The 24,753-nt window shown below is 35.9% G+C and overlaps 1 protein-coding gene across 10 annotated transcripts in view; it reads right to left on the bottom strand.

The window, feature by feature from the left end:
- TENM3 (teneurin transmembrane protein 3) overlaps positions 1–24,753 on the bottom strand; it is a 1,329,889-nt gene that overhangs the window by 802,355 nt on the left and 502,781 nt on the right. For all 10 annotated transcript variants that reach the window (XM_035325081.1, XM_035325082.1, XM_035325083.1 and 7 more), the window contains one exon: positions 6,432–6,597. The gene's annotated coding sequence lies outside the window, so the exon portion shown is untranslated. The remainder of the gene's footprint in view (positions 1–6,431; positions 6,598–24,753) is intronic.

Here is a 24,753-nt window from a genome sequence, read left to right as displayed (position 1 = left end):
ATATATATTTAAAGGTGTATGAATGTATAATCCTCTAGTTCAGTAGTGTATTTGCTAGATTAGCATAATTCACTCAATTAACCTTTGTGCCAAAAACGCTACCACGCCGCCACAGGAGCACCTAAAAGATAAGGCCCTTGGCCCTGAATTTGGCTACTGTGGTGTCTGTCTGAATTTGCCTTTTATACTGGCCCACAAAGTCAGAACATGCACATGCAAACTCAGGCTGAGACAAGCCAAATCCAGAAACAGTATAATGGAGAATTTGACTTGAAGACAAATCAGATTTCCAAATAATGCTTAAATTCATGCTTTAAGTTAGCGCTGAAGTACTTTGTTGGCATATACTGCTTTGGACATGCAAGGAAAAAAGACCTTTATGATTTAGCCCATTATGTCTGCAAGAGCTAGTGTTGCCTTAGAACATTCCTACAGCCAATTCCTAGAGCTAGAGTTGGAAAATCTGATAAGGAACACTGTAACTGACACAAGAGACAGATAAAACTACATACCATTTAAACTTTGAAAGTGGATGAAGTGGGACAGTAAAAGAAGAATACAATTCTTGTAAGCTATCTTCATCTCTCATGTCTGCTTTACACTGCTTGAACATTTAGTTGTGCAAGAAACTTATTAATGTACCCCTCTATCATCTTACTGGCTGGCAAACCTTCAGTTTGGTATCTGGTTGCTGTCAGCTGGTCACAGCTCACAGTGATTCAAAAGTGTTAAGTGAAGACTGATGCTCTATTTGTTTTGTTTTCTTTAACAAGAACACAGTGACTACGTCAATCAGAAGGTGCCAGGAATAAAAGCAGCAAACTGGTAATGAGAAAATACACTTGGCCTTAAATTCCTCCTTTTCAGAAAAGTATTGTGTTCCAGTTGTTTGTATATTTGCTCTGTTTCAGTAAGGTTTACTTGACTATGGAAGGTTTTATATTCAACATCAAGATAACACCATTTCAGCCAAGGAATCACAAGAGTTACTTCAAAGCAAAACTGGCTGTTGCCAATGCTCTTTGATTAAATGCATGTTGTTTCTTTAACTAAGTCTTTAATAATCAAGGTTCTGGAACGCCCTTTAATCATGCCTTTGCAAAGCAACCATAGAAAAGCATAAACAGAAAAGCTGTACACCTGACAGAATGAGCACTGAAAAAGAAATGCTGTTGTTGGATTCAAGTGTAACAAAGTATAACGCATGAAGGATATACAAAGTATAAAGGATATATATATATATTTCCCACCAGCTGAAACTCTTAAAAAGGTAATTTTGAAAAGCATGTATGCTTTGACAGGTTTGTATCAGTAAGATACAAAACCAAGTAAATTCTATTTCATGTATATTTTCAGTAACTTTTGTGAAGTCAAATATTATAAGTTTGTAAGAAAACAAGATCTTAACCCGAAACATGCTTTTTCAATGAGTATTCAGTAAACAGTGCTGGAGTAGCCCTTAAGGCTGGGAATGGGATCCCTCCTTTTTTCTCTGCAGAGACTACACGAACCCCAAGACCACATTTGTGTTTTTTTCTGCCCCTTCCATTCCCTTGCATTTTCAAAGGTTTTTCTGTGCTATTGCGGAACAGAGAAGGAGACTTCTGTGCAGTTGATGTCTAGATGGAGCTCATTCAGATGCTTTCCCCACAATCCTCATTATGGGAAGGTCTACACATGCAGTCAGAGACAGACTGACACAGTAAGGCTGGAAATTGAACATTTTGAACAGTCTGTGAGCTGCAGCTTAAACTTAAATGTGAATATGGGCACCCTTACCTTCATGACCATCCTCACATTTACTCTACTTGTATTAAGCCCCAACTCCTACTGTGACAAAGATGCCTCCTTGTAGCCCAAGAACATAACACTTACAGCATCTCTCTTTTCCTCCCATTTTCTACTGACTAGTAGGCCTCACTCCAGACTCAATGTATCTTATGTTCAAGTGCACCACTTAGTTCACAACCCAGGACACAGAATTGGATGCCAGACCAAACAGCAGATATTTGAAAGCTAAACAATGCCACTCTGTGATGCTCATACAAAAGTCCCTTTGTACAGTCACCATAAAATCTGAAAATCCAGTTTCTTATGTGCTTAAAAGCAAAAGCAGAAACTGAAGAAAAAATAAAAAAGCAGAAAACAAAGTAATTTTCTGAAATAACTTTCCCTTTCTTCTCTTGCGATAAGGTATTTGAATAACAATTACTTTATTTCAACTTAGCTGCATAACTGTAGAAAAGTAATAAGAACATATGCATGACCACTTCGACCTGGATGTTTGAATAGCAGACGAGACAGCTCCTCACCTACCTGAAAGTGGTGCCACATGATCTGCCAGTGGTTTCTAAATCTTGTCACTCAAAAAGTTTTTGGCACCTCCTCAGAGCCCTCTTATTTACTGCCGCTGCACAACCACTTTCCACACTTGGGCCTAGTTTGTCCTACCGCCTCACAGAGGAAGTAGTACCATCATACTCATGGTAAAGTTTTTCTTGCATCCAACAAATAATCTTATCAAAACACTTGAAGATGAAAAATTACTTTCATAATTTCCACATGTAAATCTCATTTTTCCCCCATTTTTGTTTGTAATGTGCTAGAAGAGCACATTTAAGGACACATTTATCTGATGAATTGCAGGTATGTGTTACTTCAGAATTTAACAGCAATTTTGTGATTTTTATATCAATATTTTGATTAGTCAGAATTTATGAGCTCTGAATATTTTATGTAACAATCACTGACTGGTATTCTATATTCTTACTCATTACTCTGACTTATTCATGAGCAGTTTGGATGATTTAGCTAAACAATCACTGTAAAATCTCAAGCTAAAATCTCAAGCCACCATCAGTAATTCACTCTCATATATTTTCTAACTTAACCTTAAAAGAGAGGGGGGGGGAAGGGAGGTGTTGGTTTGTCTGCTATTTGAACAAACAAAAGTTCAAATAAGGAGTTAGGAGTCATAAGTATAGTTCATCAAAATTTGCTTTTTAACTGAGAAACATTAGTGGAAAAAATCTTTATTGTGCTGTCTTTTACTCCCAGTGGGAGCACATGCAACCCAGCTACCTGTTAGATCTTTTTTAATGCCTGCACATTTCAGTCTCACCCAAGTCTGAAATCCCAGTCTGTATGTGTGTTCTATCTCTCTACCCGCACTCGTTAATTTTTCAGCTGGGTGATTGTCAAATGTTAACTAAATCAGTAAAGGGAAGTCTTAAAGATAATTAGGACCCTACAAGTTTCAGGGATGGATATCCAAATTAACAACCCGAGGGAGCTGAGTTTAGGCGGAATTCAGGCACTCTGACAGGAGCTGGCTGGCCTGTTCAGCATTCTTGGAGCTATACATGAAGCACAGCTCTTTTGTCTCTCAGCCAAAGAGGGCAATAGGAGACACGAGGAATAGGGAAATTGGGGTTGCAGTTGAAATTGGTGACCTTACAGTACAAAGAAAACAAGATTTCCCCAGGAAATCTGGCTTTATTAGTTCTAGCTCCTGAAGCATCGTGTTTCTGCAGGTTGGCAGTTTGTGTGACTTTATTTAAAAACAGGAGTGTTATGATTCCATTTCAATCAAATTTCTACAAGGTTAGAAAGGCACAAGAAAATGAAATAAAAATGAAGAAAAACCCTACAGATAAAAAGAGAAACATATGTTCTTTTATAACAGTGTTGTTCTCCCCTTTACTTAGGTGAAAATAACACTATTTAAGACTAATGGTAGTTTATACTTCTGGAAGTTAATGCAGTGTGCACAATCAATCGATATCTGAACCAGGCTGCAAGGAAGTGTCCTCATTAAGCCTTCATTTGTAGTTCAGAGCTACAGGCTTCAAAGGGGTAAACTTGCCTTTTAAGCTTTCAGTGTTAGAGCTTACACTGGATTTTTCACCAACCTCCTGAAAAAAACAGTTAAATAACCAGATGTGGATTAGTCCCATTCCAACATAGTAGCATAAAGCCAAGAATCCCACCTTCTTAACATAAATTGTAGTATGAAATTATTACTCTTATTATAGTAAGAATTATAAATAATTATGTAATATTTAACACAGTTATTTATCACTCTTTACCCCTCTCAATTTCCTTGGAGAAAGCCCCCTTACTCTTTCTAAAATGTCATACTTGAACAAAATACCAAGTATGTGCCATTCCAGGCAATGGAAGCAGCACGTTACTGAATATAGAACCATCTGGCAGATCACACTTGAATGCATGGTTGTTTCAAAGAGAAATTAAAACAGTAAAACACGGTACCAGAATTTATTGGCAAGTTCTGACACTTCTTTCTAATTCTGGATGTAGCCAAAAGTGAAAAAAAGCCACAGTTTTCTGATCTACCAGGAATGTTACATCCTAGCCTATACAAAGCTGCTACAGTCCCTTAGGATGGATGAAGCAGTTGCTGTGGTCCTAACAGAGCTTACGATCATCCAGTTACCTATTATTAGTATACCAGTTGCTCTCATAAGACTTCCAAAACTGTTATTATAATTTAAAATAATGAGTTGTGATCTGTATGCCTATACTTGGAATCTTGCATGGAAAACAAGAAATGCTGAGTCTTTAACTTTTGGACTGTGTATAGTTCTGTTTTATTCCTTTTTAAGGAAAGCAGCTAAACATCTCACACTATGATCAAAGTGTAGGTTATTCCATACAGCTACTGTGAAACTATTCAACATCCTGTAGGAATATAACAATAATCTGACAGACAACTTTAGAAGTACAATTAAAGACGTCCTTTCTCAGAACTTGTATGCTCTGAAACTCTCCCCTCCCCTTGTCTTTTAACTGATGTGCAACCTTACCACCAGACATCATTGAACTAGAAGTTGTAGAATAAGGTTATGATTAGCATAATATTACTAGATAAGGAGCTGTAACAACATTTATTTATTCAATTAAAATATTTATTTATTCCTTCATTTTCTGAAATCATTATTACAGTGATCTCTGATCCAGACGAAGACTTAAATCTTTAACCTTAACCTGACGCTGATTTATCTGCGTACTCAAATGCTAACCCCAAAATATGTAACAAAGGGAAGGAAGGGAAGGAGGACGCTGATAAAGCACAGCCATTTATGCAAGTCTGATGATTTTTGCCCTCTTTCTTCTCTTTTCCACTTTGTCCCTGACAACTAAAAGCCAATGAAAGCAGTGACAATCCTAATGCATAGCTGAGGAACTTACCGTGGTACTACTCCTCGTTCATTACACAAGATATACATACACTACATATACCAGCCTTTCTTTTTGCTGGAAGTGTTCCTTTGATTAAAAGGCATTATTTTGTTAGGCTGATGCCATGATAACTTTCCTATTAATACTTCTTTTGAAGTTTCTCAAATCCTTTTAATTGACATACTTCAAGTACACATGTGGTTAAGAAAAAAAAATAAAAAATCAAACATTACTTATTATATAGTCATAAATGATACATCACAGTTGTCTGACTGACTGTAGTCTGAATAGGAGATAATTGCAATAATGTAGTTAATACTGAATGGCAGTCGGCTAAACGACTCCTTTACGGCAATGTCTGTAGATTAAATATGTTTAATCCTTCAGAAAATTCCTGCCTTAGATCCTGTGTGTATTTACAGCTTCCAAACTGTTCCAAGCCAGGTAAAATATTTTTTCTATCTGAGTATATACCTCGCTGTGTTCTGTATTACAGTACTGTAAATATTCCTTACCCATGTGCGGCTCTTTCACTATCTACACATCTGTCTGCAACACTGAAAACCTCTTTAGGCATACTGGATGTCTTGAGCAGGATAAATCAACTGAGACAGCCTCAAATGACCTGAGAACTTTTTGAGTACTAAACTATGTAATTTAGATAGCCTTATGGAACTATTCCAGTTACCACAGCTTTCCTGGACTGCCCTGTGGGTATCAGAATTTCTGCAGTGCTGTGCTTTCACTCTAGGCATGCTTCCCAAACCAGAAGGGTCCCAGAAAGCAGCCTCTGGCAATCTTCCTTAATTCCTCCACTTGGGAAAGTCTCATCCTGCCAGATTTGGGGCATTATGATAAATTTATACCATTCCAGACCATTTAGCCAACACAAAGCAACAGGAAGAGATGAGACATTTTTGTTTTGCTGTCAGGAAGTATCTCTCTTAGAAACGGTACTGTTAAGAAATCTTTTATACAGTTTTAGGAGGTAACACATGCTAGCATCCTAAAATTGCTCATAAGTCTAGAGAAATACGTGTTGTTAAATACTTTATGTTATTATTAAACAGAAAAAAATAAAAAACAAACAAACAAAAAAACACCAAACCACCTGCACATGCCTTTTTTTTCCTTATACTTTGAAAAAATGGAAAACACTTAGGTCAACACAGCTTTTTGAAACAAGTTTCTTTGCACCAAGCAACTGCTTTCCCCATGTGGTCACTCACCAATATTTATAAGGGAAGGTCACTTTGAATGCCACCAGCAGATGAAAAAACAGGAGGAAAACGGGGTTTTTGTGTCTTCACTGAGCTGGCTGATTCTGCCAAAGTGATAGCCGACATTGACATTACACAAGGGAAAGGTTGTCGTGGTCTCACAGTCCCAGCTCTGCTGCAGAAACAAAACAAAACAAAAACAGAAAGAAAAACATATGTGTAGACTTTTCAAATAAAAGTAATGCCAAAACATTAAAACTCTGATCTCTGGAATATAAATAAGGCTTTAATCTTGGCTTTGAAACAGTTATCACAAATCTACTTTAAAAACAAGATTTAAAAAGACCCCTAAGAAATTGAATATCCTTCTGTAAAATTAATCAATCACTTTGAGGGTTTAGTGGAAGGAAATGGCCATAAACATCTTATGTACTCAGTTGGTGGTAGAAGGCAGACAGAAATGACAATTCTGTTAAAAACAGGGAAAAGCTGAGATTTGAAGTGAAGATTGTATGCAGAGTATGTGGCAGGAAATGACAGGGAATTTTATCGGTGCACGTGGCCTAAGGAAAACTTAAGGGAAAGGTGAAGGATTAATGAGGGATTCCTATTTATTTATTTATTTATTATATTTTTCTAGCATCTGTGTGAATTATTACCTATACACCTGATACGTCCTAAAAGAAAAAACTGTGATGAATAAATAAACAGCTCTAGAAATCTTCAATAGGGTCCTTTACCTTGCAGGGAATATTATCATTGGCTTTTGATACAATTTCTGCTGCAGGGAAAGACTTTCAAAGCTCAGAATGCTGAAGTATTGCCAGGCGCTCAAAGACCCCCTGCTGTGCGCGTCAAACTAAGAAATCTCTCTGAACTTGTCGAATTAAAAGTCATCTCTCTCTCTCTGCAACCCCTGCATGAGCTGGGAAGCTCTGTCCTCATTTTTTTAGGCCTTCCACGATAAACAAATGGAGCCTGGAGCATCTTTATTCTTTTCAGGCACATAATTAAAATTCTTTAAAAAATGTAATTGAAGGCAATGAGTTTCAAAAGGAGGTTCTAGTTAACAACAAGGCTAGAACAGTTTGAGGAGACGATATTGCTCTACCATTCAATTGTGTTTCAAAGGTAGAAGCAAAACAGCTTGTTAAGATTCTGGTTGTCTTTTATTTATTTATTTTGTTTGCACATCAAGAGGTTGCTCCAAACTTAAACATCTCAGCAGGATTTATGCTTTCTGGAATGTCATAAAACTTAATTACTGAAACAGCAAAGAGGAGTATACTATTAAAATATGAACAAAGCAAAAAGTATTCATGGTTTCTTAAAATCATTATTTATATATCCCCTAAAAAATTAAAGAATATATTTATTGAAGAATTTGTATTTTCTTGGCAAGACTCCTTCATTCATCCAAGACACTGTAAATATTCACAACCTTGCAAAAGTTTATGAATCTGATAATGCATAAAACACTAATTTTCTGTGATCATTATTGCTGTGAAACATTGCAATGATTACTTCTACTAGGTATTTTTGATGTTGTCTAGAAAACAGCAAGTACTGCTAGAATCAAATTTCAAATTAATAAAAAAGGAATGGAAAAACACCTCTCTGGATTTGGATACCAGGAATTACTGCACAACATTAACTAAAAGGTAGTAGAAGACAAGACGTTTTCAGAAAGTCATCTCTAAAGTCACCGCCTACAGAGTTTTTAAAATCTAAACCCAATGCTACTCAGGATCTCTTTTAGGGTGACTTAGCATCCCTCTCTGCAGAAAGAATAAAACGTTCATTTCACCTGATTTCCCCCCCCCAGCCCCCTTCAATTTGGGTTTTAAAGAGGTATTTCTGGCTATAAATGACCACTAGAGATGTATTATTTTTAGGGATTTTCCCTAGAGAGACTGAAGATTGAAATCTTTTAAGGAAAACTACAATTCTTTTAGCATTAAACCCAAAAAGGACCATGTAGCAAAGCAGCACCATTTCCATGACTTCTGAGCAGCACTCTGCTTCTCCTACTTAGGGTGCCTCTGGGAGAGGTGAGACAGCACAGCTGCTTTTTCACCCCTGGACGCAGGGGCAAGGAGAAGTAGGAGGCAGATGGGTCAGCGCCACACATATTCTGTGGGGTCAATAATTGTTCTGACTGGCAGAAAGTTGCAAACAGGACCCAGCAAGCTCCACAGCGAGAGGCAATACCACTGGAGATCTAGTAGGAGCAAATGGTGCTTTTATCTACGCTACCAAACAATAGCTCTGAACCAGTAATTTTTTCATTCACAGTATTTAAGTCACTAATTTCCTAGGTTCTCTCTCTCTCTCTGTTTGTTGTTGTTGTTTTTGAGGAAAATCTAATGCAGCATAGGAAATAGCCCATTCCAGGACCACAGGCAGTACAGAGTGCACCAACAGCACTACCAGTACACCAAGTTTGGTCTTTATTTTCTGCAGTTGTCTAGCATTATCTCGGCAAGCTTTAGATGCCCAGATTCTCACATGCCTTCACGCCATGCCTGGAATATGGAACATATAGCTGCACTGTTATGTCATACACAGTACTTTCATAGACCACACAGAGCCTACCCATTATGCTCTGAACTGGACAAAATACACAACCAGTAATGATCATATTTCAGATCCAGCCGGACACCACCTTGGCACATGCTACGAGGCACGACCGCAGGCTACATCACATGCTCCTACCGGCGAGCTGTCTACCAAGGTGCAGACTGCTCCTACAAACAGCCAAAACTTAAGGCAGTCCCCACTCTATTTTTATTATTATTTTTTTTAATCCCAGTATCACTACTGGGAGAAAAAAGTGAACTTCTTGGCCTTCCCTTTAGACATGCTAAGGGGATTTATGAATGCATAACTATCAGTTCTAATTGTGTAACTATCTCAATTGCCATGAAAGCAACAAAAAGCATAGGCATAATTTACAACAGAACAAAAACATAAATCAGAAAAAAATCAAAAAATATAAAGCAAACATACACAAATTAGTATCTTCAAGCTAATTTCTACTACAAAACCGAATTAATGAAAGTACTGTGATTATAAATAGACTGTAGAGATAGACAAAGAGATTATAAAAGTAATTTGTTCTCTGTAGAATGTGAAGGACACTAGACAAAGTACGGTAACAAAGAGACTGCATCTGATGTTTTAAGAAAAAAATACTGTGGCTCAGCATGAGTATTTAGTATCTGTTTGCAGAACAAGTAAAGGTTTCTTTAAGTTCACTGCGCACTCACTGTAAAGTTTAGGGAAGATCAGTAACTTAGACAAAAGAGGCTACTGAAATATAAGCCACATCTATGAACAAAACTGATCAAAGTCTACGTGGCTGCCAGAGTGTCTTCAGTTTATTCCACTGCCATACACATATTACTTGATTGAAAGGTGTGGAGATGTAAGGCACCCAGGTTTCTCTCTACTGTCACTGGGTCTGAAATTCTCATTTGTTATGTCTGACTTCCCTTATTGATTTCTTTTTCCTAAGCATCAGTAACTGAAGTCATTTTTGTCATGTTTGGGAACACATTTACATCAGAATAAATTCTTAGTAATTATCTTCTCCCCTCCATGCTCAGATTATTATTTTAAAAGCTGCAGTAACTGAAAATTATCTGTATTATTCAAAGTTATCCAGTTATATGTTAATATTGTGATTGTCACGTTACACAGTCACGTGCATGTTATACACTCATACATATCTTGAGGATCTCAGGCACTTTCCTTAGTATATGAAGAAGAGAAATACCTTTATTTTCAATACCTTTCTTTTTAAGAGAAAATACTTCTCTCTTTTCATACCACTGTCACGTAAGAGGTTAACATGAATAATTTCATAGAACAATTCCTTTAAACATTTTCTGCCTATAAACATCTACCTATTATATGACATGAAACGAGTATATAACTCAGGTTAAAAAAAAAAAAAAAAATGTAGCAAAAGCCTCAAAGATACAGTTTTGATCCAGTAGTTCAGAGTACTGTAGATAAAACTGTTGAGAGGCGTTGCCTTGATAATTTGACACAAAGTACTGCTATTTCAGAAGATGGCAGAAGGGGGAGTAAGTGAATGTAAACCCAAATTACATGCTCAAAGTGAAGTACAAGAGCAAGGCAATGCAGAGTATTTCAACTGTTCTTCATCCTTTCCAGAAGAGCCTGGATTTCTCTTTGCTATAGTGTACACAGTCAGGATACATCCGAATTTTAGATTTTTTCAGACTGGAATGCTCCTCTTGCATTCTTATTATGCAATCTTGATTACATAGATTAATACTTATTCACGTGTTTTGCACTGTGCTCTTAGATCATATGTTCTGTAATTACAACAAAAAATAACTTACATATTAGATTTACTGTAGAGATGAAACAGAACCACAGAGGGAGGAACTCTTTAGTGAGGTTTGCTATGTGACAAGCTGTATAGACAGAATTAAAAATATTAAGTGGATGCTTAACCTCATTAACAGGTTCAGTCTCTCACATTAGTACCGACTTCAGTTTCATGTGAGGTAGTTACCAAAAAATAGCTCAAAAAAAGTTCCAAGAACTATTTAATGCTGCTTTCGGCCCTGCAACCTCATGGCTATAGGCAATATGCCCCCCTCCCTAAAAATACTGAATATTAAAAATGATCTCAGGTGCTTGAAAATTTCACTTACCACATATTTTGACTGAGATATTAACAGATGGTTATGAGGAAAATAAATAAGGAGTAGAATAGATACATCTGGTTCAATTTGAATGCTATTATGCTAATAATAATTCTAAATGTTAAATCCAGCTATTAGGTCCATGGTTTTAGAACCAAGTTCAGAGTAGGAAAGGAAAAAAAATACTTCTTTTCTAGTAATTGTCTGTATATCGATACTACAGTTACTAACAATATGAACTAAAACTGAATGAAATCTTTCTGATGGTCTTTATAGAGGATCTATTAAGCTAGTACAGCATCATAAGTGGGTGTGTATTAGAGACTCCAGCAAACCTGATGCCCTTCTCTCCACATAAGCAAAGAAAGGAATTGCTAACACTCAGCAGAAAAATATAAGTCTCTGCCAACAGGACTTATTCCCATATCCTGACGTACTGGCTGCTTTTACTGGGTTGCTATTCTTCCATGAATATCCCTTCCACAACACCTGTGTAGGGGCCACATGGTCCCTAGTTCCTCCTATTAAGTTCCCTTGCTCCAGATTTTGCTAAAATCCATGTATCAAGTCTCATTCTGTGCTCTTCCTGAAAACTAAGAGCTGTCAGACCCTTAAAGAGCTTTGACAACAACTAACATTTCTGCTCAAGCAAAAGCACTCTGTATCACTTCGGTGATGTGAACGGTGCTGTTTGGATATGAAAGCAGAGAAACCAGACAGGTAAGTCTCTGCTTCATTCGTCATTTGCAAGAGAAGGAAACCCACTTTGCTAACAAGCTGTTTTCAGTTCTTAATAATGTTTGATGCTACAGTTGTTTACTGTATTTAGATGTTGCAGATCCAATGGAGCATATAACCTTCAAAACAGGTGGAGAAAAACAAAGAGCACGGAGCAGCTGTACTGTAGCTAAGTGCTTGCCTGTGGGGGTGAGAAGGGACCCACACCATCTCACCCTCTATTTTCAAGGGTTTGTCTGTACAAAGCCCAGTGAGCTCAGGCAGGCATCTTACCCGCTTGAAGTGCACCTGTTTGATAACAAAAGTTCTTAAAACGGTAAAAATCAATTACAAAAGGTCCTCACACACAGTGTCTTTACGCTGCTCTTCATTCTCATTCACAACATGGCAAAGGGGAAGACAACTTACCAAGAAGGAATATACAGATCTATCAAACGCATATTTTTGATTTTCTTTTTAAAATACATCAACCACCAGCACTGTTCTTAAAGTTTGTAATAGTGGCATTTTTTTCCCCGGACGTATTCTGCTATTTTTCCAGTCAACTTACAAGTTCTTTGAGACAAACTGCATTTGCAATCTCCCCTCTATAGTGCTTGGTGTAAACCACTGATAGCACAGAGTGTATCTTGTCAAACTCTGCTAAAGAACAGAACGGGAACCTGACATAGTTATGACAAGCAAACACACCATACCAGGAAAGAACCTCATTTTGTTGATTACTGCATACTGTTAGAATGGTGTGTTATGTCTTCATGTAAATAGGACCACGACAAAAATATTGATTCTGAAATATCATTGCAGACAGAATTAAGCCTGGAGGCAACTTAGAGAAAATGAAACACCTTTTAAAATAATCACGTTGTATTACACTACTAATATTTGTATTAGAGAAAAAAAAAGGCATAAAGAATTGTGCTAGAACTGTAAAGGTAATAATATGTATTTTGAAAAATTTGAATTCAAAATTACGCAACATGCTTATTTTGAATAACTAAAATTGATAGCTCATGTTGCTTTTAGCGATGTCCCTTTATTTTAAAGGAGGTCAATGTAATTTCCAGTTTTACAGAAGCTGAATCTCGGTTTCTCCAAATCATTATTTTCAAATATTACCTGGAGTTACTACACTGTAACTACTCTAATTTCTTAAAATCTGAGGTTCATGGATTTAGGCAAATGCAGAAGGTTTAGAAGCATCCTCATAAACCATATTAATCAAAGAGAATAAATAATGAAAAAATACCTATGTTCTAATCTTAAAGTCGCTGTAGAGTACATCAATGACATTTATATGCTTCCTGTGTTTTAAGGATGGGAATTTATCCAAAATATTTTGAACTAATTTACTAGATACACAGAATATATATTGATAATATCTTCTGTGAAACTATGGTTCTTAACATTTATTTCTTTCATCTCAAAGTATATTTCCTTTAATTTCAAACCAACATCCTGATAAAGTTCTTAAATAATTTAGTACACTTTTTTTTTTTTTTTTTTTTAACATCAATTTTAAGCCATTCCTGGGAAGTATATGTCAAGCAGAACAATGTATTTGTACCTGGTCGTTAACAATCTGTAATTACATGATACTGTTTAGGGGCTTGGGATGACAGAACAGAGCTTATTGTTAATAAGCTTCCCAGACATTACAAATGTTAGACTAGCTGCAGTAGGGACTAACTAGTTAAGGTCACATGTTGAAAATGAGCATGGCACATGGTAAATACAGCTTGCCTGACCAGCTTTTGCTATCACATATTAATATAGTCTTTATCTAAAACACATCAAATAGATTAGCACAATTTAGTGATGCAACGACAGTGCACTTGCAGTTTCACATAACCATTCTTTTATTATATTCATATGTTAATGAAGAATCTTCTCACAACTGAAATGACTTGCAGCATACCAATTGAGGTGTTTTACTCCCGTGTATTTTTCAGTTCTACCATATCATCTCTAGAGTATGAAAAAAAGATTCAAGGAGACAATACTAAACCGGTTTTCACATCATGTGACTTGCTCTTATTCTCGGTAATTATTTCATGTTTGGATAATATTTCCATAACTAGCTCAGGTTCACATACTGCAGATATGCTCATTGGTATTATTTTGGCATTCATTTTGTTTTCATTTCAGCTTGTCACTTTGTTTTGGGTATGTACATGCTCAATTTTACGGCAGCAACTATATACTGACACTTCATAACTATAACATGCTTGTCATAACTCTATGCTGTGCTGTGATAGTTCAGAAAATGAAGATGATACTGTCTTTTAGTCAGCACTCTGCTTGTGAGGACTGGAAGGGTTTCTGGAACCTGTGAGATACAGAGCAGCTGTTCTACAGAGCCTTCTGGACTCAACATGAATTGCACAGGTAGCAGTAAGTGTGAGGACTAGCTTCAGAACCTCAGCTGATCTTCCTGTCATACATGGCTTTGGTTTGCATCTTGGTTTTTCACATTCCATTCTTTAAAAATAATTTTCAGTCTAGACATGGCCTTTTTGTATTCCAAGACACGGGAATGTATGAGTGACAATGCCTACTGGCCTGTTCTTTCACTTCAAAGTAATACTGGCCAAAAAGAGTATGTGCTAGACTGTTTTTTATTAATACAATAAAAGATAAGGAATATAACAACATGTCTATTTGTTAGTTTAGTAGTACTCCCAGTCATACCTGAAAGCCTACTGAGCTAGTCACATCTGCATTCACAGCATTCTATGCAAGCAGGACCGTGAACTTTTATTATAGAAATTAAGAATGTGTTTTAATTGTGTTGTGTTTATTTTAAAATAAGGTTAACGGGTAAATGGTAAATTTGCCATCTTCCATCTTAATGTTCCACTTCCATATCACAATCTTGTCAAACACTCATAGGTCCACACTGCTTAGCAGGAAAGAGAAAGCAGTTCTAAAGAACATCAGGAAACAGATTTGACTTGAAATGTAGCAATGGAACCAAAATTGTCTAAAACTTCCACTCACTTTACAGGAAGGTATAATAAGTTCATGGATAAAATACAGAACTTCATATGAGAATTGAGGTTTGACTTCAAAACACAGAAAAGGACTTCAGGACCATGAGGTACAGTTACTTGCTTCTATGGAAATCACAGAAATTATATACCTTTCACGAACTTCCATTTCAAGAGCAATTAGAGACATTAGTTTTCTGTTTGTTTTTACTCTAATCAGTTTGACTCACTGTTAGTTCAGCAGTATGTATGAGACTAGTGATAACTGCTGAGAGTCATTTGCCTATGAAGGCATGCCTGGGTAAAGTCAGAACATTGCCCTAATCTGGTGACCATGTAAAAGCCAGGAAATTGCCCCCCCCCCCCCCAGTTATACTCAGGAAGCAATGACTAATTTTGAGAAGGATTATCTGAGCATCAGTATTTCCTCTTTGTACATATTGATAATATGTGAGGTAGAATTCCAGAGTCCCCAGTCTGCTACATCCCTTGTAGCTCACTGTTTTTTTAGCAGGACTTCTGATTTTACATTCGTGAAAGAAATCTTCCAATAATTTTCATAGTCAAATGTCAGTGTTAATTTTAATTGTTGAGTCTAACAATATGAAATGTTTGTAAGCTTAGGCAAGGCATAACAATATATATATATATAAAAGTTAATTTTAAATGATTTATGATTACTTTTAAAAATAGAAACCTGAAGATAGTGAGGGTTCAACATTTTAATTTCTCATGCTCCACAGTTTCATGGGACCACAAACGCTGCAAGCTAAGGAATATGCCGGTGATACTAGTTTAGATAAATAGATGTTTTTCCAATGACAAAATATCAGTGAAGTGTCCTAATATGTATTAATCTCCAGCTGGGAAAATATGGACCGGTTTGAAAGGGAAGGAGTGTTAGTGCCATCTCCGTGGGAGTAACTACATGTAGGCTATAAAAGAAATCATAATTAGAAGTACTCCTGTAATATCCTATTGAGCCGTTTTCAGAGAACAGGTCATTTTACATAGTATTCTAAATGACTATTTTGAATTGTACACATAGAATCATTCTTCCATCACCTTCCCTGGCACTTTCTGAGAAAAAACACAAGCCTCATATGACAGAACAAATGCAAATACATTTCTGTTTTCATCTTTGGACTACAGTAGATTGTATGAAATATTTATATTTTTAAAGTATTTTTGTCATATTTGAAAAAAATAATTTGATATGTGTAGCTCAGAAGCCTGGAAGTACCCATATAAATGATTTCTGACAGGAAACATCCAATGCCATTGTCCTGGTTTTAGCTAGGAGAGAGTTAATTTTCGTCCTAGTAGCTGGTAGAGTGCTATGTTTTGGATTTAGGATGAGACTAATGTTGATAACACACTGATGTTTTACTTGTTGCAGAGCACGGCTTACACCAAGCCAAGGACTTTTCAGCTTCTCACTCTGTCCTGCCAGCGGGCAGGCTGGGGGTGCAGCAAGAGCTGGGAGGGGACAGACTCAGGACAGCTGACCCAAACTGGCCAAAGGGGTATTCCATACATTCTGATGGCATGCTGAACAATATATAGGGGTGGCTAGCTGGGGTGGGGGGTTGGCTGCTTGGGGTTGGGCTGGGCATCGGTCAGCGGGTGGTGAGCAATTGCATTGTGCATCACTTGTTTTGTACATATTATTATTTTATTTTTCTGTCCTAACAAACTGTCTCTATCTCAACTCATAGGTTTCAGTTTTTTCTCGTTTCTCTCCCCCATCCCAGAGAGGGAGGGGTGAGGGTGAACAAACTGCTGTGTGGTGTTTAACTGCTGGCCGGGTTAAACCACAACACCATTGCTTCAAGAAGTACTTCAAGTATTACAATTAGAAAGCACAAAAGCTGCTACATAATGTCATTAGCCTTCTGATACTGCTTTACTAACAATTAAATGTTTCCCACATAATACTTGAGTGACTGTGCTACCAGTATTTACTCTAAATGTTAGAAAAACCCTATAGTGGTATAAATAATAAGCACTCATCTACTTATTACATGCATGAAATTTAAGCATAAAGAAATTTCGGCCCTGAAACACAGAATTCTGTGAAATTACAAGACAAGGGCATTTCAGTAACTAGAGAAATAGTACTACTCCTAGATAATTCTTACAATTCTTACATTGTTCTTGTCATTCAAGAATTTCACAACTTCATTAATAATACGGCTATGTTGCACAACACTTATTCTGTGATCATTTACTACTAGAAGAAATATCTGACGTACTTCCACCACCTCTATAAAGCTACCACAATATGTGCTCTTTTTTTCTCCTTTCTGGTGAGCATTTTGTTGTGGTTCTTAACTGAACAAACCAAAAGTAAGCATTTCTGAAAGCTGTACCTATAAAAAGCTCTGTAGAATACATAATACTAATTTTGATCTTTATTCACTGAGTTACTTGGGGCATATGTACACGATATAGTGAAGTGCTGCGTTCAGGCAGTGCAGTCAGTTCTGTGAGCACTGGTATATCTACATGGCAGAGTGCATGCCATGTCACCATTTTTATTTTTTTATTATTTTAGCTTGGCACTGAATGCAGACTAGTTAGTGTTGCCTTTTAGAGAAGGTAGTTCACCTGCACCAAAGCTGCACCCTGTTGCTGCAGCTATACTGCTCCAGCTCCAGGAACAGCTCCTTGTTAGCTCTAAGGCTCTGCACCATGTTCCACATACGGCACGTCTCGGTCTCCACACCAAAACACCAAGCGTTTCAGAAGAGTTTAGTCATACTGAAATTAAGTACAATTCAAGCTAATAAACAGCCCTGGCCATTTCAAGCATTCTTCCCAGGATATAATGGTTCTGTTTCTCTCTAAAAGCAAATTCTAAATCTACCCTTAGATTTAGAATCCCTTAGATACCCTTAGATTCTAAATCTACCCTTTAGCCAGCTAGCTAAATCTTAACATTAGAAACTGCACCCAATCATTCAGCAGCTGGGGACTATTATCCACAAGTAATCCTTCTACTTTTAACACTGTTTTGCTCTTAAAAAGATGATAAATGTAATGGTTGCATTAAGCTGAGCTAATTTATTCCTCTCAAACTGCAAAGGATGAACTGCTACCTCTCAATTAAACCTTCTCATTCAGCACAGCATATCCAGTGGAAGAGGCCATTTCAACTGATACAAAGTACTGTAAAATTACAAGTTTTGAACCACAAAAATGAGTCACAGAAGTGATTTTCAACATCCATTTTTCTTTTGACCAACAACTACTTGAAGACTAACATCTCATTATTAAACTGACTATAAATAGTATTTTAAAAAGAGCCTGTCCTGGTTTTGATTATCTGTCCTGAATTAGAGACAGCTGAAAGACAGTATCAATTCCTATTCAGAACTCAGCATTGAGGGATAATTAAAAGAAATTTTATCTCAACATAAAATCGTGTATTTTTGAAGCACTCTGTTCAACTGCTACTTACACACAGAACTCTTAAGTGGGATCAGCGGTAGATTTGAATGAGCTTGATCAAGCTTTTATTTATTTATTTATTTCGCACAGTAACCATGAAAACTGATTTCCCATTTTAACAGAATAATTAACATACAAGTAGAAGCTTGGTTATATTGTATTGCCTTCTGATAGTCAATGAAGGGTGACAACCTATTTACGTATGTCAAATCAAGACAACCCAGTCCAGAATGAAAGCTCAATATTTCAGAGCCAAATGTAAATGAGATACAAAACAAAATTATTTCCACAAATACTTTAACAAGTTATTTTGAATCATTACTGCATACAAGAGAATTAAGAACCACTTAAATATTCTGTGGAATTTAATGATAACATCAAAACTCATCACTATAAATTCTTCAGCCAGCTACACATCTAGCTTAATCACTAGTTCTTGTCTGAGAAAATATTTTACAGTACTTTCAGCAGATGAGAATTTTCAAGCTATTTCTTGGGTCTTATTTTCTAAATGTGGTACTTGATCACACACCTCTAATGTACAACAGATGCACAGGCAGTCCCCTGTAATGGCCTCACAGGGCATTCAAGGAATGGAACTCACCGGTTGTTCAGTGACTGAGATTAGCCATGAGTTCTCTTAGCCAAGTACAGAATCATTTGTTCTTGTTAGCACATGTGGTATTTGGATTCTTTCCCTCTTGTTGATGAACTCAGACTTAAAAAATACACCAGGCAATCTTCACCTATAAATGGGAACTTAAATTAAGTATGTGATCCATGCAAATTAATCTCATCATTTTCTATTATGAGATTATCAAAATTAACAGGCACTAATTCAAAAGTAGCCTATGTATGATACGGTACATATCCTTTAAGGACAAAAAACACAGGTATATATTTCAAGTGCAACACATTCCCTTTCATACAAAATCTTCACCTCTGCAACAGCTTTCTCTGGATTTCTAACCTCTCTAGCCTACTCTTCTTCCTACAGACTACTTACGAGTACTGGCAGTCAGAGAGACAGCAGTAAGATTAGCAACATAACCTATTCCACATCATCTCAGGAACAGTTTCCTCTGAAAGGTACTGTTGCACTGAAATGCAATCACTGCATATTCTGAAACATACTTTTAATCTTGCTTGCTCACTCACTAAGACAAATAAGGGCAGAAAAGTATGACGGAACAGTTCTAATGACTTTTTCATAAGATTTAAATATATATAAATTGTAAGTTATTATTTTAATTGTCATTTATTCTGAATGACATTTCTGATATGCATTCCTAAATATTATCACATAATCCTTTAAACTGTAAAACAAGTATATTTCCAACAGCAAATCACAAACACTAAATACATCATTAGATTTAAAACAATTATCATGTAGTAAAACAATTATCATGTAGTGGAACTGTAACTCTTTGTTCTGGAAAGCTTTACAAGAGCCAAGGAAGTGGTACACTTCAAGAAGTGATGAAGTATGATACTATGCGTGTTCTCATGAGATGGTACCAAGTTTCAAAGCCAGCACATTAAAACACAAAATACAAAAATGTCTTCTTTATAAGTAGGCTAGAGGTTGTCTTTTTTAAAGTGCTTTGTGAATTTTTTAAAGGTAATTACAAAACACATTTCACATCCAACTCATATTTTTGCATGTATTTTCACGTTAGAAAGAATGTTTAACTCCATTAATTCTTTTTAATATGGCTGCTTAGTCAAAATTCATAACAAAGTTTAAATGATCTTGTCACAGTTCTTTATGACAAATACTGCAGTACTTGGGTGTTTGGACTATAGTGATGTTTTACAGCAAAGGAAGGGAAATGTCTCTGTAGTCTATTTTTTCTTCATATCTACAGCCTGTTGGCAACTTTTCCCAATGTTTTCCCCCCAACCAGAATATGGTTTCTCAAACCAGATCTTTCACGGGAAGTCGTAATTTTGAGTAATTTCCTTTAAATTGTCATTAAATGTGGATCCAGTAAAGCAGAAATATTTTGAGGTGGCACTGATCCAGATCAGAATATCTGATCCGCTGGACTGCTGAACATTTTCAAGTTCATCTTTATGGCCTCAACTACTATCATATGCTATTTGCAATTCAGATGCCATATATCCCCTGCAATCAAAATGCATCAGACAGATTGGTTTGCTAGAACTCGTCAGCCTGGAAAATCTAAGGCTGGAGTCTGCTTGACAGACATCTAGAAATTCACATGGGGTATGGAAAAAGTCACTTGGAAACAATTAATTCACTATTGCTTCTAATACAGAGATTAGAGGGCATTAAATTAAACGAGGTTATAAGAGGTTCAAAACAAAGGAGTTATACCTTCTCACACAAGTAATTAAGCTGTGAATGAACTAGACCTATCCATGGGAAACGGACAGTGGTGGATTTGGAAGTAGATTCACTATGTGGAATTAGGCTGGGGGCTATCAATATATATTTGTCCTGTTTTCATATTTTCCCTAGATATTCATAACTGATCATAAACAACATTGTGCAAGACAGAGCTTTGATCTCCTCTCAGTTACTGGAAGCTTTTCATGTGTTTATACTATACCTCAATTTTTCCTATAGCTAAACTGCAATGACAGTCCTACTGGTATCCTGACAGAACGTAAGAACATTTTTTACAGAGCCACTCCGTATCTTTATTACTGCTCTATCTGCAGATACACAATGGCTCATTTGAACACAGTTTAACACCAGATGTGGCCCAAATGACATACTCCTAAATTCCCATTTTTCATGACCTCTAAAACAGAATATAACCCAAGGAAAAGTTTTCAATTCCTGTTTCTGGTTTCTTCCGTACACAAGCTGTATCTTATAGCCCACAAAATATCTGAGTAACCTTATTATATTATAAGGTTATAATATATGTTATATTGGCCTATGTCCTTTATTTGCACATTATTCAGCGGAGAAAGAAAAAAATACAAAAAGGAGTGCCATAAGGAGTGCCATTACCTTTTTTTTTTTTTTTTTTTGAAATCTGTCTTTTGAATTATTGTGCTAACAGTTCCAGGCAAGAGGCAACAGCAACATGGTGAAAAATTATACATTAACAAATCAAATATCATTATATTGTCTCAGACATTACATCGTAAACCAGACTTCCTCAATATATATGTTTAACAGTGTAAGCCTTCACAAAATATTAGGTCTAACAGCTATGAGTGGTTGTGTCCTATTTTGTTCATAAGGAAGAGGAAATTTATTCATGTTTCATTCATACTCCTTACTTCTTCCTATACGTAACTATTTGCTAATTTTAAAAGGAAAGTTAATACTTGAATTTGAACTCTTGGACTAAGCTCAGTCTTAAATTGCTATGCCCCCTAAGGATACACAGAATTAAAGACTTATCAAAATCAGAAAAAAAAAATATATTCCTCAGTAATAGACCCACTGCTTTTAAATCAGAATGATTCTGTGACAAACAGTCACAAATAATGACATGACATTTTAAAAATATTATGGGGTATATATGTTTCAGGTAATCACTTTTGATATTACCAATATAGCACGTTCATATTTCAAGAGGTGTAAAACTTTATAAAAGACAGTGGTATTCATAATTTTTACTGCTTTCCTTAGCTCTTTTGAAACTTGTCACTTACATGCTATTTAGAATAAGTTATTTTGAAATTTGTTAAAAGTACGTATGAGCTCTGAAAAATTAGAAAAACATATATATGCAATTTATTCAGTAATCATAAATGAATCAGAACAAACACAGTACCTCATCAAGAACTTGCTTTCTTTAATCTGTATTTTTTATTTTGTATTATTATTGAACTTTCTCTTCCAGAGAAAATGGTATCATGGGGCACCAACTCTTCATTTATTTTTTTTTCTTATAGTCTTTTAACTTTGCTTCTGAAGTAAAGCTATTGAAGTCCATCACAAAATCCAATTGATAACCCACGTAGTACCTCATTAGGCCATACTATTCCTTGACTCCCAAGAAGAGCAACATAAAGGGGATGTACTGTTTTACAGTGCTTCTCTGAATGAGACCTTTAGTGTGAAATAAAACAAAGATATATATTTTTTAAACTTGGCAAGTATTTGAAGGCACTGCTATGAATGAAAACACAAATGTACAGCACCTTAAGGGACTGTGGATCAAAACCCTCTTGGGGTTTGCCCTGAAGTTCTATGCCCAGCCATCTCTTTTAGTTGATCTTTTCAAATATTGCAAGATTTTTTTTAACCATCTAAAAAAACTCTGACTTCAAAAGATCTGTAAAGACAATGTTATGTCTTCAAGTAATGAAAGAAGTTTGAAAAGGTTTCATCTAACAAAATGGGTACTTTTTTTTGTAATATTTTTGTTACAAAATCTGTAACATTCTTGTTGAGCACTCTCTTATAATCTTTGCTATGTACAAGACATATATCATTGCTTACATTTATAGGGACAATGTTACCAGTATATGTTAAGATGAAACTTTTTTTTTTTCATAAACATACTTCAAAACCAGGAAACACCAGGAAAAATAATCCACTTAACCCATAAATATATATGGAGTTCAAACATTCGGAGCAGTAATTGTCTAAATAAAAAGTGAAATGGAATTAAATAAAATTCAGAACATGTTAATTCAAAAGAAAATAGGTGCCAAGGTGATTCATTTGCTTTGTTCATACAACACTGAAAATATATACAGTAAAACCCTTGTTTGCAAATGTTTACTCTATCAAAAACATCATTAGACTACACTTCCTAGACAGCATGCAGAGTAAACTAATACATACACAGTCTGTAGGTGTTGATTGGACATCTCAGCTCAAAATGAATAACATAAACAATGCTACATCTAAATTGTCCCCTTTATACTTTAGAACTAGAGTTAATGAATTCCAGAGGGACAAAGTAGAGAAAATTTAAGATCTATTAAAAAATACAAGCTGAAAAGCAAAGAAATGGTAATAAATAGGTAATGGTAATATGGTAATAAACTAATTTTGTCAGTCTGAACCAGTTAAGTTTCCCAAGGTATTTGCTGAAAGCACAAACTCTAATAGCTTTTACGTAACACTATGTGAAACAAATGCACAGATTTACTGCCTCAGCTACAAGCTCAATATCCAATATATAATCAATACAATGTTGCACAAATCCCCATGTGTGGCTAACAGAAATTCTTCATTCTGTGTGGTGAATTAATGAAGATATTATTGACAATTAAAACCCTTTGATCCTAATCAACATATAATGCTAAGAAGGGAATATTTTTCTCCACCTTTGAGGAGACAGCCTCCTCTACATAGAGGAACCATAGAATGGCTTGGGTTGGAAGGGACCTCAAAGATCATCTAGTTCCAACCCCCTTCTATAATAGGCAGGGCCGAGGAAGGTTCCTTCTTATTGTGCTACTATTTTGTAGCTGTCTGGAGACAACATCCTACTATTTTTTTCCTGACACTTAGTTCTGGTCAAAAGCAAGTACTTTGTAAGAATTTGCATGATACTTAGCCAAGTTATGCCCATGGTATTTCTCATTGACTGAAAGCCTAGGCATGTGCCTTTAAAACATTGATCATAATCATATTAAATTTAGTTTCATTTGCTATTATGTTAAATAGATCACTATGTTTCTTATTTTAATGATCACCTCATTCAATAATGTCAGAAAAATCAGAAAAAAAGTCCAACTGTAGCTTTTTTTCCAAAAATTTTCAAACAAATTATTCTGGATTTTAAAAATGATTATCTAGTAACATGCTTTAGAGACACATCATACCACACACACACACTACAATAACCCTTCTAAACGTTTCAAAAATCTAAAAGATTCCTAGTACTGAAAATGTGTGAACACTATTATTGTCAGCACATGGAGCTAACAGAGGAAACAAATGTGTGCCAGAAAATCTGTAGCTAGCATTCTCACATATTGTGGAGGAAGCAGAAAACACAGTCAAGTCCTAGTTTTGTGGGTGGAATAGTAAAGCATTTTCCACTACTGAATGAAGTAGCTGAAAGACAAATGTACTCTGAATTAAGTAGGATATTTCATGTGAAAAACAGTACACATACACACACACCCCACAGTGAACACCAGAGGTTTGCTAAATTTCAACAGGATTCTTTGTTAGTCTTAACCTCTCTGATTTGGTATCTTCCTGTGTCATATCTCAAATGCATTTGTTTATCTGGCTATTCAATTCAAAATAGCACATATATCCACCATTTTTAACACTCACCTGCGTATCAGGAAAATCTGCATGACTGTGCTGTAACAATGTATTTTAGTATTTTAACAATATAGCATTACTGTAATGAATACCTAAGAACCAAGGACTATTTCCCTTTACTATGCATTTTTAGTGGTGATTGGAAGAAATCCAATTAGCTCAAGCTGAGCTAATCTGAAGGGTTTTTAGACATTTCACCTCCATTTTGGGGTCCACATTACTACATCAGCTGTCACAATAGTACGTGA

Source organism: Oxyura jamaicensis, chromosome 4 (genome assembly GCF_011077185.1).
Source record: "Oxyura jamaicensis isolate SHBP4307 breed ruddy duck chromosome 4, BPBGC_Ojam_1.0, whole genome shotgun sequence".
NCBI lineage: Eukaryota > Metazoa > Chordata > Aves > Anseriformes > Anatidae > Oxyura > Oxyura jamaicensis.
Note: the sequence above shows the minus strand (reverse complement) of the source record. Positions and strands in the feature narration are given on the sequence as shown.